The sequence below is a fragment of the Falco biarmicus genome, chromosome 1 (assembly GCF_023638135.1).
Source record: "Falco biarmicus isolate bFalBia1 chromosome 1, bFalBia1.pri, whole genome shotgun sequence".
NCBI classification, from domain to species: Eukaryota; Metazoa; Chordata; class Aves; order Falconiformes; family Falconidae; genus Falco; species Falco biarmicus.
In genome coordinates this window covers 114555337-114572427 of record NC_079288.1, presented here as the reverse complement: position 1 = coordinate 114572427, position 17091 = coordinate 114555337, and the positions used below count along the sequence as shown (strand labels likewise).

Here is a 17091-nt window from a genome sequence, read left to right as displayed (position 1 = left end):
GAAACAAACAGATTTGTCAGATTGGCAATCATCTATTTTAATCGTTGAAGGATCCACACAAATTGTTGAACTATCAGCGGCCTTGCACACCTTTGAATGTTTTTGACCGAACCACTCAATGTCGTTGCAGGTTCTGCATATGTTGTAGGTATTGTTCAACGCATTGAAGATGCAATGATAAAAGAGGTAACTAACAAACAACTTTTTTCCTTGCTATTGAAATCAGCTACACTACTTAAAAATCGTGTACATTTATATTTTATAATGCATATATGGTCATGTACTACTCTACCAGGACCAGTAACTGAAGGAAATGCTATGGCAGACAAATTACCAATGACAGCAGTACTGCCACGCAGTTTTGAGCAAGCCCAATTACCTCACGACTTCTTTCATCAAAATGTCTCTTCCTTGCGTAAACGATTTGCTCTGTTCCGAGAGCAAGCCATAGAAATTGCCTGTGCATGCCCTGACTGTCAACGTATCACACAGGTATCATCATACACAGGAGTGAACCCTTGTGGTTTACAAGATAATGAATTGTGGCAGAGCGATGTTACTCATATATCGACATTTGGTCGACTGCGTTATGTACATGTTAGCGTGGCTACTTTCTCAGGGTTTCTGGTAGCCACTGCACACATGGGAGAAAAGGCATGTGATGTGAAACGCTGCTGGTTAAGATGTTTTGCCGCTATAGGCATTCCAAAAACAATTAAAACTGATAATGATCCTGATTATGTTTCACAGAAAATTTCTATCTTCCTACAAGACTGTGTTATACAACATGTTACAGGTATACTGCATTCTCCTACTGGACAAGCCATTATTGAACGTGTCCATGGGACTCTCAAAGCTATGTTAAACAAACAAAAAAGGGGGAATCCTATGGGCAGTGTTACCCCACAGGAACAGTTAGACAAAGCATTATATCTACTTACTTTTTTTAATTGTTCTGACCATCAGTTATTTACAACAGCAGCTGACTGGCAATTTGGAATGGTCCCTCCATTTGCGGCTCAACAAAAAGCATGATATATATAAAGAATTTGGAGAATCACAATAGACAGGTCCTGTAGAATTAATAACATGAGGAAGAGGGTATGTGTGTGTTCTTCTTCCCACAGGTCTCTGCTGGTTATCAGCAAAAATTGCAAAGCTTTACTTAATGACAAAGAAATCACAGACATGGGAGAGTTCTGGCCCAGTACAGGAGCTGAAAACCAACAGGCCATCGGAGTGAATCATGAATCATTTCTAAACACTCAATGCAGCAGGGAATAGATGTGGTGATGTTTGCAGATTTATGTTTTTGTGTACATTGATCTTAACCTATATAACCTATAATTAATACCGATACCCAATTAATCATGAGTATACCTATAACCCAAGCACAAATTTACTGGGCTCATATCATTGATCTGCGACTATTTCGACCCCTGACATGATGGGATGCATCCCTTCAATTGACAATAATGATATGTTGTGGTCAGGCAGTGCTTGGGTCCCACCATCCACACAGAAAGAAAACTGGATGCAAGTAAATCAATCTACACCCACATGTCACATAACAGTTTTGCCACCAATATGTACCACTACCAACAATGACAATGGACCTTGTGTAAGCATGCGACCTCAATATCATATGACAGCAGTGAAACAAGAAAAAGGAATTAATTTTACCATTGTCACCATCCCAGGATTACGAGAATCTAATAATTCTGTATATAACACATTGGGATATGAAGCCTCAAATTATCCAGATGCACATTACACAAATTACAGGATATACATATGGTGGCTTGGAAATCATGTCGATTGCAGTCCCCAAGAATTGGAAATTGTACAATTGCAGGTCAGCAGGCAGAATTTACTGACTGGGGACCTAAATGCACGTTATGGGATGGAAATCATTCAGTCCCCTTTTTCATTAACACTAATCACTGTCTTGTTTGGCATAATAGGGGAACATCAGGGCCACTTCTTAGCTTAAGATAGAATGTGACCACATCACCCACGCATGAACCTTTATGGCATATGGCTTTACCCTTTTTTGAAAGAAGTGTTTCTCAGTTGTTGACCAATAGCAAGCATTCCCAGGATAATTTGACCCTTCTTCACACCCATCAGGTTATGGTATGCACTTCACATCCATTAGCATCTTTTTATTAGCATCTAATCTGAATATCACAAATTGTAATGCTTAGTTTTGTGTAATGAGTACTAATCCTATTTATGCTAGCTGTTTTACATATCAAAATATCACAATGAATAATATCTCTTATGGGGTGCCTTTAAGATGACAGGCAGAGATTTGGGTTCCTGTCAATCTCAGGAGGGAATGGGAAGGTAGCATAGGCCGCTTTTCAAGGATACTTCGGAAGGAGGTGGATAAAATTAGTAAATGACAGAAAAGATTTTTAACATGATTGATTTTTTGTATAATTTCAGTAGCCATAATCCTCATTGCTGCCTCGGTGGCTACTGCTGCCTTAGCAGAATCTGTACAAACAGCACATGAAGTGGGGGAGGCTCTAGCAAACGTCACACAGGAATTAGAGGTCCAGGAAAAAAAAGATGAGCAAACACTAGTGAGACTTGAGGCTGTAGAAGCAGCTGTAATATGGACAGGAGATGGACAAAATGTCATGCAAACTCAAATGAAATTGCTTTGTGACTGGGAACATACTCATACCAGGCTCTGTATTACAGCACTAAAATGGAATAAAACAATAAATGACTGGAGTTGAGTCAAGCAGCACTTAACAAGGTGCTTTTGATTTAGCCTTAGAAGGGGATATTCAATTATTCCATTCACAGTTCCAAGATCAGCTTTTGAATCTGTAAAAAGTGATGCAAAAAATGTAACGGATGATCTAAGTCACAATTTGAAATGATTAAACCCAAAGACATGGTTTTGGGGTTTGAATTAACAAATGTGGATTTTTGTAGTGTTGGGTGGTTTTGTGTTTGTATGTCTGTTTTTAGTGTTGCAGTTTGTGTGGGCCTTGATGAGAACACTACAGAAGGCTGAACCTGAATCATGGCAGCTATTATTGTCAACAGTGCCGGGCTAAACCAAAAAGTGGGAGATGTGGGAGACGGTATAGCTCGAGACAGAACGGTGCTACACCCTGTTCCTCCCTTTGCTGTTCACATGGGAAATTTACATTAGAGATTAGCTGGACATGGCACGGGCCAGCCAAGGGTCGTGGTGGTTTTGTGAACCCAGAACTGTGAGCTCGTTAACACACGTGCAGCTGCAAAAGATCCTGGAAAACAGGAACCATGAACGTGTTTGGCAAGCAGTATTACCGGCATCCGCAAAGCCACGAATCCAAAGCTGATTGGCTCTGGTAGCCATTGGGTTAGCACAGAAGGCATTCACTTGGGCAATAAGGGGATTCTGACTGAGCACGGAATGGAGTCCGTGTAATCACTCACCACAATACAAGACAGAGCACTGTGGGATATCAAGACCTGGGGGCTGTCTGAGAGTCCTCCCTGACCCAAAAATCACAATAGCAGGTAAGCGGAGAAATTAAACTCAAGAGTATCTCAGATAAGCCCCTTATTTTGGTCTCTGTAGTTGAATCGCTTCCACCCCACTTTCTACTCACCACCTTTCGACTGTAGGCCAGGCCTGATAAACAAACCAAGTAGTTCCTTTATTCTGAAAAGTGGGAATTCAGTGGCTGAAGCAAAGCCCAGAAACATGCTTTGGCTTAGACTTTGCCGGAAGAAACCTGGGTGTTCCAGGCCTGCACTGTGCCCTGCAGCACTGAACGCAGCAAGGATGAGGCACCAGCAAACAGCTCGGGAGAATTAAACAGCCTCTTTACTTCGCTTGGGATCTAGGTTTTACCTGCCTCACAGGGATTCAAGGCTTTACTGGCAAATAAGGCACTTGTGTCCCAGTCAGTTTCTTTGTGGTTTGTATTGGTAGATCCAACACAGAAAGTCCCCGTGCTTCACAGCGGGCAGAAAAATTATGGATTCAAAGCAAAGGCAAAGAAAAAGCTCAGAAGAGCTTGAAACAAATTAAATAAATAAAACGAAATTAATTGTATCCATTGCTTGTGCAATTGTTCTCTTAATGCAAGAGCAGCTCTCAAACTCAAAGACCATCCTTTCTGAACCTCTGAGTCATGCATCAAGACAGCCACCGGACAGAGCTCGGTTCCTTGGAGTGCCAACAGAAAAAGAAGGACATGGCTCTGTGAAGACAGATCTCAGCTGAATATGTAGCTGGGATGTAAAGCAGCTTTCCAATACTGACCTTTGCCTACAGACAGTGGGAGTCACCCAGTAGACCCACTCTGACACTGCCCCACTGCATCTGAACTGCATGAGAGTAACCAAACAGCTATCTCAGCTTAAGAAATAATCCAAATCAGTTTGAATGTCCTCAACAAATTACAAGCAGTGTGCAAATAGTTACTAATGTATAGCCTAAACTATAGTTTAGGGTTTTGTAAGATTAACAGAACAGGGTGGCTACGTCCTGTGGATTTAAATATCTGTTCCCAACTGGAAGGTGGGAAAGGAGGCTGATAAACAGAGGAGCCCGCAGAGAATGGACAGTGCCTAAATTCTCATTCCACAATGGCACTGAGATTTTAACTCCTGTCACTAACATCTGATAATGACTACTAGCCTGTGCAAACTGGAATTTTCAACACAGAATATGTTGTAGGGTTTTGGTTTTTTCTGCTTTTTTTTTTTATTTTATTTTATTTTTTTTAAACTGAGCTGCTCTGGGGGTTAGTTTTAACCAACCCTTTTCCTTAAAGGACATGGTCAGGGGACAGTTACCATGGGAAAATGTATTTGGGTTTTTTTGGTAGCAGATCCAGCAGCACACAGAGTCAAAATGGAACTCTGTAACGTGGGGATGAGAAATAGGGATGCCTAAACTGTATTATCTCCTCTATCCTGTATTGAAATACTCTTCACACTACACTGCACCTATGGACTGTGTAATAATCTCACATTAACTGTGGTCTGCTCCTCACATGTTTGTAAGTGCTGCTGGGGAAAAGCTCAGCAACAGTGGGAATTCTCATGACTTGGGGCGGACTGGTCTTCAAATGCTGGAAACAAACTTACAGAAACAGCAAGGAACAAGTGGGAACCACTTCCCACAGAGGCCAGAGCCAAAACAGTTTGCTGTCTAAGGCTGAAGAAGAAAGATGCTAATTTCAGTGGCCTCAAAGGTTCTTGTGATTCTCCAGCTTCCCTACATGGCATTGGCCATGGCTCGGGCAGACTGAATAGCCATACCATGTGAGCTCTGCCAAAAGCTCAAGAGTGCTTACTGCTACTCTTTACTACCTACTGTTTGTCACTGCAGGTCCGCAGCCAATAATGCCAGGGCCCCGCATGATCACCCAGTGGTAATTTGATCTGAATCAGGCCGTGGTATTTTGGGCAGATTAGCCAGAGCACACACCACAGAGTGCTTTTTATGTTGGTTTTGTCAGAATAAGCAATACTTGATCTGACATAAAGCATGCTAGCACAATCTTAAGCTTGAACCTACAGCTTTTAAAAAAAGCTGACTTGGCAGGGAGAGTTTACGCTGGATTGCTGTGCTGCACCATGCAGCCAGAACCTCGCTGATACAAATTTAGAAGTTCTAAAGTTGGATTTACTATATAATCAATAGATGGCCTCAGCTGAACTCTTTAAATCTGCTCAATGCACTGCACGCCACCTGATACAGTGCTACTAACTACGTCAGTAGAGAAGTATGTTTCAATGACAGATGGAATTTCCCTAGCCCTCTCCCTCTTCCTTCAGCAGTAAACATAATCCCAGTAGGGTGAAAAAGAATGCGCATATGGCTAAACCCATTACTGACATTTTATAGCATTTAGCTTCTGTCCCTGGGCTTGTTTAAATGCAATTTGTGGTGCACCTTCTCCTTTTCCCAGCAAGGACTGCTGAGATGGAACATGTGCACAGGCTAAAGCTAAAAGAGATCCAGTGGAAAAGAGGGACACAAACTGAGGACACATGTATCAACGTTCAGGAAATATTCTATGGACACATCATGCCTCACAGGAAGATAAATATGCAGCTGAGAGGCAATGATGTAAGAGTTATGAGAAACAGCAGTTCTGGGATGTGTTACCACGGCTACCTCAAGAAAAGAAAATAGTAATTCATGTTAGGAAGCAATGGTAATAAAGGGGAGGCTGTTCATGGTGTGACTAATGCTTGCAAAGATACTCAGCTCACTTGTGCACAGGCTGCAGAAGCCAGCTGCCATTCCTGCAGCCAGGGTGTATAAACAACGGGCGGTTGATTGCAGCTGACGTGTAATCTCAGGAGCACCGATAAAGCAGCAGTATTAGACTCAAAAATTGCATAGAAGAATTAGCTTCATTTTGAGGCTAAACAGAAAATGCAGTTGCCAATAAGAAAACTCAGAAAATCAAGTCATGACATTGTTTAAAACATATTATGGCTAATATACAGAATATCAATTGTAGCTGGCCAGCAGGGCAGGGCAAAACACAGGCTTGAAGATGGAATTAAGGACCAGATTTCATTTGAAATAGAAAGTGGATGAGAATAGTAATCAGAAAGTCTCCATTCTCTCCCAAAGAAGATGTCTCTGAAAAGCATCTATAATTTTAAGGAGAGAATCTCCAGGACAGTAGATTGAGTTTAGAAGCAGACCCCTCTGTGTCTATCAGTTGGTCCATCCCAGCCTGTTCAAGCACAGGATTCATAACATGGAAGGTGGTCAAGCCCAGGCAGAGCTGCAAAGAAGAGACATTGAAACCAGCAGCAAAAGCATCACAACCTCTTCTCCAAAGCTGGCGTCATCCCAAAACCACTGAGCAGCATGCCGTAAATAACAGGTCACTCGACCTGATCAAATAAGCCTACCTACTTCATATACCTGCAGAATCTGCAATATCAGGCAGAGCTTCTGCTGTGACAGAAGATACAAATCAGACATTCTAACCTTTGCCATATCACCAGGTACAATTATTAATGGAAGGCAAGACCTCAGCTGCCTGCCAAGGGACCCCATGTCAATTGAACCAGATCCAGAGAGAAAATCATTGTCTTAAACATCACAAGACTTCTACTTGAAAAAAAGGAGAGGTCAAAAAAGAAGGTGCCAAGGTGTGACAATTACTAAATGCGCTGGGAATGAAATAATAGACTGAATATTCACATGCTGCAGCTGAGCAGAAATGAAATCCCCTAAACATTAGATATTCTTTGAGGAACTAAAAGCCATTAAATATATACTCACAAGACTTCAGCTACTGCATAAGATGCTCACAACTTGTAAAACTTTTAAAACAATTGGCTTACAATGAGTGCTGTAAAGGTAAGAAAAGACTCAAGAACTGGAATTTGTAAAAAATCCCACACTATGAGTAACCCACCAATTCTGAAGCATTACATCCTTTACAAAAACTACAGCAGTACAGTGTCCCAGTAGGAGTCTGTGGAACAGCAGCACTGATGCAAAACTGATGGCCTATAGCACACATGAGTAGACAAGCATGTAAATATGCATAGGTAGAAAAGTGGGAAAGTAGATATAATCTATGCTTTTGGGCATGGAGCAATTCTTTTGCAACATAAAGTGGATATATGGTCTGCTCACAACAAAACATCACAGGAGTACTGAGCAGAGACTGTGCAGGTTGCAGCACTGGATACAGCACAATGACCACTGGGCAGCTCACTAACTGTAGCAGACATGCACAGCAGCACTGTTCCCGGGGGCAAGCACTACACCCAGGACTGCTAAAGACTCTGTAGGTCTCTCTCAATATCTCTCCATTGAGCTTTCACTGAACCAAAACACTGACACTCCAGGGTTGGCCACAGTGTCAGGAGCAAGTGCCACACAGACTACTCTTTAAGGAGTAAGTAGCTGTCTAAGCAAGGTAAGATTTACGTAAAAGGGATAAAGTATAATACATAAAATTATGGGTTGGTTACTTCCCGCTCGGAACATCAGCCACTTTTAGGCATGTCACCAACAATACTGGACTCAAGACTAATGAGTAATTCTCAAAGGAAAAAGTTACTTATAAAACACTGCTCTACTGCCATTTCTTGAACTTTGTTGTTCTGAAGTTTACATTGTTATCCCAAATATAATTTATTAGAAAAAGCACTCCCATTTCCCTCCTGTATTTATCATGTAGAATCTACAAAAGAGTAATATGGAGTATCTCAGTTTTAGCAGCTGTTGGCACATGTCTCATCTGAAAGAGGACTAAACCTAAAGCAAACTTTCCACTGTTTGAAAAAACACTTATGTGATTTTTCAAGTCCATTTTTTCCTAGTTGATCCCAACAAGAAATGATGCCAAGGTTTTTAAAAAGCTTTTCCAATAGCATCTTACAGCAAAGCTGTCCAGGACAAGAAATGGCATGTTAGTGATTCAAAAAGCTTCTAACTCAGTAAAACGGTACTCTACAAGATATTCCTTTTTTTTTCTTCTTCTTCTTTTATTTTCCCCTCCAGAAAATAGCCTCTGCATCCTTTCTGACTCTTTATCAGTCTTTTCTGTTTCAAAGTCCATTTATGCAAGGTATTTTTCAAAGCTTGTTTACCTACTTGCAATCCATGGAAGTATTATATGCTATTAAAATCAGGTCAGCCTGGATTTAATAGTCTCTCTGGGAAATTTTATGTTTGGTATCAGTCTCTGCCACTGTCTTGCAATAGGAGCCTTGTTTAAAATGGATGCCTGAGGCCAAAAAGGAAAGGAAAGCTCTTTACCCCTGGAGTAGAATCTCCCTCACCCTCTCCAGAATGCTTTGTAATGATAGTGAGGAGAGATGAATGAGAGAAACTAATTAAAAGTTAAGGAAAGACACTTTTTTCACTTGCACAGTTTGGGCAGTCCTGCAGTTTAAACCAGAGCAAACCATCTATGCCCCAACTGGGCATACAGGTGAGAGCGTTTACTTTTAGAACAAGTTTCCAGGCTTGGGGTGCAAAGGTAGTCTAGAAAAGGAAAAATAAAAGTAAGGGATTCTGTTAAAATGTCTCTTGTAACTGTCAAGTGTGAATATCTTTTGATACCTCCTGAGAGCCAAGAATCCATTTAGGACTCTCCCAAATGTGCACGAAGACGAGTCTTTCTCGCTAGGACCTGAGAAAAGAGCTGCTTCAGCAGTGTTGCAGAGCAAAAGAAAGGAGTGGGGGTACAGAACAAGAGACAGAGATGGAAGCACCTAAAAAGTGGGGACCAGCTACTGATGCTTATGCTGGTCACTGTCAGGGGCCAGTGAACCTGGCTGCCCAGCTCAGCCTTGCAATGCCAAACCTGGCAGGTGTTGCTGTGGGGCTGGCTGGTGTTTTACACAGGGGAGGTGCCAGCTCCTTCCAGATCCCAGTAAGAAAGACACAGTCCAGAAAAGTTGCTAGCACATTATTAAATCTTATGTCTTTCCTGATTCTGGGAATCCTAATACAATCCAGTACCAAGTAGATCTCTGCTAAGGGCATCCCAATCCCACCCATGATGATGGTGTCCACCTCTCTAGATTCAGCAGTATTCTGGCAGGGTCTTGCTCACTGATTCATCAGTCACTGACAAGAATAAAGCCTGGGATGGAGACTTAGCTTTCGAGTCCCCTGGACAATATGCTTTAATATTATTATGTCTTTAATAAGGCTAAAATTTCTGAACTGGAACATATATTTCAAGTGGAAAGACATCGCACTAGGCGTACTCTTATGATTAAATAGACACTGACTACATGTACACTATGCATTGACTGTGCACACATCGATCGGTCATATACAAAGGCATACACCTGGATTAGCCATTATGTGGATCTGCATCTACATGTAAAATAGACTTGGAGAGGAGCGTGTGGATACTATAGTTGCCTTCATGGGTTTCCTCAAATGGAAAAATAATCATGAAATCACTACATTTCACTAATCAAGCATTATGTGTTATCCTGGTTGTCTGCTTTGTTGGTGGTTGTTTTTGGTTTTTTTTTCTGTACCAAGATGATGTTGAAACCAACCGACTCATGCTTGCATGTTGGAAACATTGACCCATGGCATACTAGGAAACTGGGTTTAATATTACATAGCTCATGGGCAGAAAGGTTTCAGCTCATTTTTCTTTCTTGTTCCTTTAATATGGTATCACCTGCTACAGCAGCCAATTGATGTGTTGTTACAAAAGAAGAAAACCAGCTCATTATGACCAGAAAGCTTAGATTGTTTTTCTGTGTTTCTCAAACTGTGTTTCAGTAATGACCAATGTGAATTTCCTACTGGTCCCTGTTACTGCTGGCCTAATCATGGAAGAACAGTTTTTCTTAACCATACCTTTGGAAGCAAGAACAGAAGTGTGTTTCCCAGCATAACAACGGTGTTATGTAGGTCTGGCAACAAAAGTCAGGATCCTGTAGAGAACCATCCATACAATGGCTATCCCAGCAAAGACAGGCATAAATGGCTTAAGCAAAAATCCGGGCAAACTTCTCAACAGAGGCTACAAAGACAGGAGCAACAGAACCTGGAGAAAGAAAAGAGAAGGGTTCAGAAGAGACATAAAGAAAGCACACACTACTTACTCATGCCTAAAAATTATATCTGAAGCACCTTTGTAAATAGGTATGTAGTACATCATGAACTCATATGTTAAGTCAACTCATTTGTATATATGATGGAGAACCTCAGATGGAAAGCTTGGTATTTGTACAGCACACACATGGGCTTCAATTTGGTTTAAGTATATACAATTTTAATTTTTATCATAGCTGTTCCTGACTATCACTTTTAGTCTTACAGAACTGTTGACTCCTCCCTTCCTTCCATTTTCCCTATTTTCTTTTCAGCTTTAGTTGAGTGTAGGGAGTAATAAAGTGGATAGCGGGATAAGTGAAATATAGATATCCAAAGCAGTCCAAGCTGGCTGTGCTTCAGCAGTTGAATTCTAATGCGTTGAATTCCTGCCAAATCTTGTGCAAGGGTATGCTGAAAGTGTGTTTCCTTGCCTACTAAGGAATGTTTCAATGAACCAGATTAACTGTTTATAACACAAAGCAACCAGCAACAGTAACACTTGGGAACATTTTCTTTCTAATGCATCTTGAAGGAAAATCTGTTGAGGTCGAGCTGTGGAGAAGTCTATAAACAAAGCTTTTACATGCTTTATCTCAGTTACAGCTTCAGGAATGCAACTAAACATGTTGGAAATGAACAACAACAACAAAAAACTCTGTGCATCTGTAGCAGGATTCTTAGATGGCTCTGACCGTTTGGCTCCAATGAAGCAACATTTGGAAAAAATTAGGGAAATGCCTTGGGGGGAAAAGCTGCCTCTCTGGTAGTCTTATTTTTCAAAGGGCACAAAAGAGACTCAGAGACTGCTAGAATCTGTTATCTTCAGTATCTTTGTTCCTCTTCTTGAGCTTAAACTGCTGTGGTGTTTGAAGTTTAGCTTAAAATGAAGACCCCTTTTGGCGGAAAATATTAAAATACTTCAGAGCTTTAAGCAAATACATTGCAGGACCTCCCTTGGAATGGTCAGCACTAACTGAAAGTAGACATGCCATAGAAAGGAGCTTATTAAAATACTGAATATACAACACAATAGACTGTAGAATGACCCAGTTTAGGAAAATGGTATGGCGTGTACTTAATTAACCTTTTTTCCACTGAATAGCAAAATAAATGCTGTCCTAATGTAGAATATTTTTAACACCCCAGTTTTGCAACCCAAGTACCACACCAATTTTTACCTGGAAAGAGATTAAGAAGAGTGAGATTTATAGGGCTCAAAAGTTAGGACATCTGTTATTATGTGTCAATGAATCATTGGGGTTTTGTCTATTGTTTTTCATTTGATGGCTTTCTCTTTTAGGCATAACTTCTCGCTGAGACATCAAATCAGTTTTGACACCTACGTTGTTGCCAAATCGTAAAGACGGTGAAGGACGTGGTAGAATGACCATGAAAGTAAAAGATCTATTTTGCTAAGCCGGAAAAAATTTGCAAGAAAATCTTCTGAGACTGTTTCCACTTTCTTTGAGATTGTGTTAGTGGTCACTATTAGTATTTGAAAACCATTAAAATACTGGTACTAAGACCTTTACAATACAGTAGATTTCCCATAGAAATGAAAATTTTCTGCTATAATATCAGAAATTTCTTCTCTGTAACCCAAAAGCAAATGTTGTTACTTTATTAAATAACTCCTTAAACATAATATTGTGTCAGAGTTTGTCAAAAAAAATGAAATACAACAGTAAACATTGCAAGATAACAAATCATAGTTCAGGAAAAATTAGAAAGATAAGGCCATTTGCTTCAGACCACCAGAAAGTCTTTGGGTTTTGTTGTTGTTGTTTCAGTAGACTCCCTGATATATTTCATTTGTAAAAGACAAAGTTGTCATATTGTGCTAGTAAGCTCTTCATTACTAAAATGAATTTGCCCCAAAACCCATTAAAATCAAAGGAAAGAAAAACAGAAAGAAAGAGTGGGGAAAAAAGTAATCAGGCATTTGATCAATCGGGTGGAGTGACATGCATCTAACTATTAACCAGTTGTCAAACAATTTTGCTGCTTTTACTGATTTCAGAAGCATATTATCATAACTAGTCTCAGCCTCATACCATCTGCAAGGCAGTCTGGACACTTAGCTTCCATTCTGTCATATACAACATAAACCAACAGATTACACATTAAATCGTGTAATTATGTGCCAAAAGCATTGCGTAAACCTACTGTAACATTGGTTTCTTGGAGGACATTAGAGAATGGTGTTTGATTCTGCAGATGTATCGAAAACAGCTGGGCTGATAACACTAGCCAAGGATCTGGTTGTATGTATGAAGGGTACATCTGATTGACTGCAGTGAGGGCAGATCTCTCCTTGATCGCTCTCACAAGGACTCAAGTTTGTATTATAGTTTTAATAACAGAAGTAGAAGAGAGGATATCACTGGTACTCTGGGTAATAACAGTTCTGTTCACATATTGGGTCAAGTTAATTTCTGAGATAACTCTAGCTGAAGCTGTTCAGACTACAGCAGGCATTAATTTAATCCATTAGATTTCTCCATTACCTGCTATCTTGGGACATCCTTACATTCTGCCTGACCGGCATGAGATGTAACACACACTGTTAGGAAAACAGATGCTAATAATAGTGACTTTAGTGAAGTGAAAACACATACCAACTGAATTCTAATGCAAGCAGGAAAATACACTGGCAATTGTTGCAAATAAGTCAGTAACTGTGCTATTGTCAGACTGCAATGGCTATGTCAACAGAGAGCATAAGGAACAACTGGAAACCTAGCGGAAAAGTAAAGATGCTGCCCCTGAAGAAAAAAATCTGCAGAACGATCCACCTAGCTCCATAACACCACTTTACATCAAAAGCACAGAAAAATATCTGGTAAGTACCACCAGGTACATCATGTCACCATTTTTCTCATATGCATTGAGAAAACCACTCATAAAGTTCACCTCATCCATTAAAAGAGACCTCAGTGAGAACTCTGCTCTGAGGGATGGATGAGCCTTTGAATGAGTCATTTGCATACTACAGAGAACCTTACCATGAGGCAGAAGGATAAACTGGCACTAAATATGTATCTCTGATTATCATATTCTTCCTTACACTGAATCTTTAACAAACGACTCTTACAGAACTACAATCTATGCTAAAACCTCATCATATTGTGAAAGAATTTTGCCCATAAACCTCTCTCCTAGACTTCAAATAAGGCTCAGAAAATTGGCTGACCTGATCACCTGCAGCAAATGACCTAGAGGAAACGTGCTGCTGGTGATCAGGTCAGCCACATTCCTGAGCTTTTCTTATAAATTTCCTTCAGATCATTTGCTGTCAAAGCTTCCAAGCTATTGGTGCCATTTTTGTAACTCTGTCAAGCTTTACAGAGGTAGCTACAGACTACTGGGTGGTTCTCAGTAATGCTACCAGAACAGGAGCAGTGCTTGCTAGTACTGTTTGTGAGAAAGAGTAGAAACAGAGAATCATGACTCAGGGCATAACAGTGGAAAAGCAAAAAGAGCAAAGGGTTCTTCTTATCTTTGTTGAGAACTTGTAACATACATAAGTCCAGAGCAGCTAGAGATGTAATATCCACTCTCAGAACATCTCTGGTAGCTGACAATGAGGATCAGCTTTTTCAATTAAAAAAAATAATCTAACGTACTATATTTCAGTTCTGTTTTGAAAGCATAGATATTTAATCTCTGTTTATTTACTCTGCTAACCCTTTCCTTGTGGGCATTTGCTCAGCGCTTGCGCTTGGGTACAGAATTGCTTATATATTCTAATGCTTACTTTTCTAGTACTTGTAGTACTCATGCTAAAGTGCTTTTTGCAAATATAGCAGTATCTCTCGTACTGTTAATCAGCAATATTTGCATGGCATGACCCACTTAGACCTCCAGTTAATACTGTCAAGTATATAATTTTTTCAGTTCTCCAGGGTAAGCAGTTACAGAATAGCAAGGCTACCTATACCACGAAACGCCTGCCAAGGATACTGCAGAATCACTCTCTTTTCAAGACACTTAAGCTAGGCTGAAGAAAGCAATAGTAAACAAACAGCACAAAACAGCTCAACATTGGCTGAAAACCAGTTAAGAAAACATTTCCATCTGTACTCTCCCTGACACCTGGATTATTGCTGAAACTTCAATCCTGAGACTCAGACTTAGTGATTGGTGACGCTACACAGGCTGCACCAACTCAGCGTTTCTAACAGACATCTTCTCAAATCTTGCCCAGGGGATGCCATCTAAGGCTAAATACCTCTTTAGCATTTATCTTCAAGGTAAATACTATCTTTAAGATATGTATGAACAGTAAAACACTGAAAGAGTGAAACAACTTCCAAAAAGGTTTCCAGTTCATTTGTTGAGACTGACTGGAAATAGCCAGAACCATATCATGTTATGTTAGTGATTTCAAAGCCTATTCCCAGAAACACCATCACCTGATTTCAAAACACTGTTCAGCTTTGTCAGCTCTTGGTTAACACAATCATGAAAATCCATCAGCAGGACAAAGTAAATGCAGTACAAACACTCTAACGTATTTTCAGGGAGCTGCCACACCATACACTGTGCTTCCTTACTGTCAGGTGCTTTGGTGACAGTCCTCCTGAAAAGCTGCTTCTTGCCAGCACAGGATTCTTAGAAACATGTCCAATACAACAAAGATGAGACAATGAGTGCCTTCTTAGTGCACAAAGGAAATCTGATGGTAAGAGCAGTGTTATGATGTTATTTCTAGTGCAGTAATCCCTCTGTTCCTGTGCTGGCTCTCATTGTTTCTAAGAAAGTAATGGAAGTGCTTTAGGATCAAGACTCTACTCAAGAAAGGTGGAAACAGTAGAGTTGTTTCAGCCAAGGTGGCCTGACACTATGTTCCTTTTCTGCTTTTTATTATCCCACTGTTCTCTGCAAGTGCACAGTACACATTTCTCATCAATGGCTTCCTCCAGGATAGCTGTTCAACTCCCAACAATTGGTCCTAACCTCTGCTAGACTGCAGCTTGCTGCCTCTGCTTCAAAAGAGACAGCCTGGAAGCTTGCCCCTTCTGCCTATACCAGCTGATCTAAGAGGAGACGCTGCTTCTCCATGCAAAACCTGCCTTTTTATTATGTGGTGAGAGTTTCAATTAGAAAGGGGGAAAAAAAAAAATCTAAGACAAGGTGTGTTCTGCAGTATCCCCAGAAAATTCTTATAGATTGACTGCTGAGCTTTATTGGATTTATATGGGTAAACTTAAATGGAGACTTTTAAATGAAGTATTTTGGTATTAGTTATGCAATAAAATCAAAGACTGCTATTAGTCAATTAAGCTAGCAAGCCCATTATGCAGTTTCTAATTAAAGTCTATTTAATAATCTTTAATAAAGTCTATTTTGTTTGTGATAACAAAACCAGAGGGGCACCTAGTTTTGATCTAATCAAAGTAAATAAAAAAAAAAAACACCTTTCTAAATACCAGGAAAGTGGTATTGAAGTGTGGACAAATATGTTAAGAATAGACCATCTTTAAAAGTGAATAACTAACATTCATGTTTGTACATCCAGGTTTTTTTAGCAATTTCAGCAAGTATTTGCAAGAGTAGTGAAATTGTTAAGCATATTTTCACTTTACATCCATAGCTCTTTTTTTCTTCTTTTTTAAAAACAAAATATAGGAGAAGAGGCTTCAAATGGCTAAATACTTCCTGTGAAACGGCACAGATTGCAAATAGTCTTCCAGAGAGGTTTTTAGGGAAGGGCTAAGTGAGTGAGTAGTCACACTTTCCTGAAAAATTAGTTTTTCTGAAAAACCTGTAGAACAACTACCCTATATAAAGGGACAGCAAAAGATCGGAAATGCATAGAAATCATGAAAGAAGAAAACATTGGTTGTCAAGATTTTGGTGAGTGCTTGACAGCTATAACTCAAACCCATTAAATTAGCATCCACTTTGAGAAAGCAGAAGGAATGTTTCCTATAGGAAGCTTATTCAGAAGCAGCAATATATTTCATTTGTATTGTTAAAACCCCATCTGGGGACTCCTAGATAAAGGCCATACTGCAATGAACTTCTTGGGGCACTAGTCTGCAACAGTAGCAGTTCTATGGTTGCTAAAGAATATAAATATTAGAAAACACAGAAGTTACTAAGCTAGATATGGGTGACAGCAAGAAAGGAAGTCAGAACTTGTTGAGAAATCTGCGCTACCATTACCCTGCCTCAAACCAGCAGTCTGGCAGGTGATCATGGAATGTCATTGCATAGGAATTTAGAACCAGTCAGCTGGAAAGATTATGGAAAAAAAAATATCCAGACAGTGTTTGTTGTAGCTAGAAGAAAACAAGCAGCTTATCAGTGACAGTTCCTGTGCCTGCAATTAGACAGAAGAGTTCTAATTCTACATATTATCAAAAAGCACATGAAGATATTTCTATGAACCTAAAAAAGGATCTAAAAGCACTAAAAAATAATTTCTTTTACAGAAAAAAAAATAAATACCTCTTATGGCTGCATACAGTAAATGTTGTACAAAAAGAGAATTCACTTAGGATGTC

General features: G+C 39.9%; 1 long non-coding RNA gene across 1 annotated transcript in view; it reads right to left on the bottom strand.

Annotated features, from left to right (window-relative positions):
* Positions 1-17091, bottom strand: part of LOC130160513 (uncharacterized) — a 75130-nt gene that overhangs the window by 20436 nt on the left and 37603 nt on the right. Inside the window, exon 8 of the long non-coding RNA XR_008826012.1 lies at positions 10340-10529. This is a non-coding gene — a long non-coding RNA (uncharacterized LOC130160513). The remainder of the gene's footprint in view (positions 1-10339; positions 10530-17091) is intronic.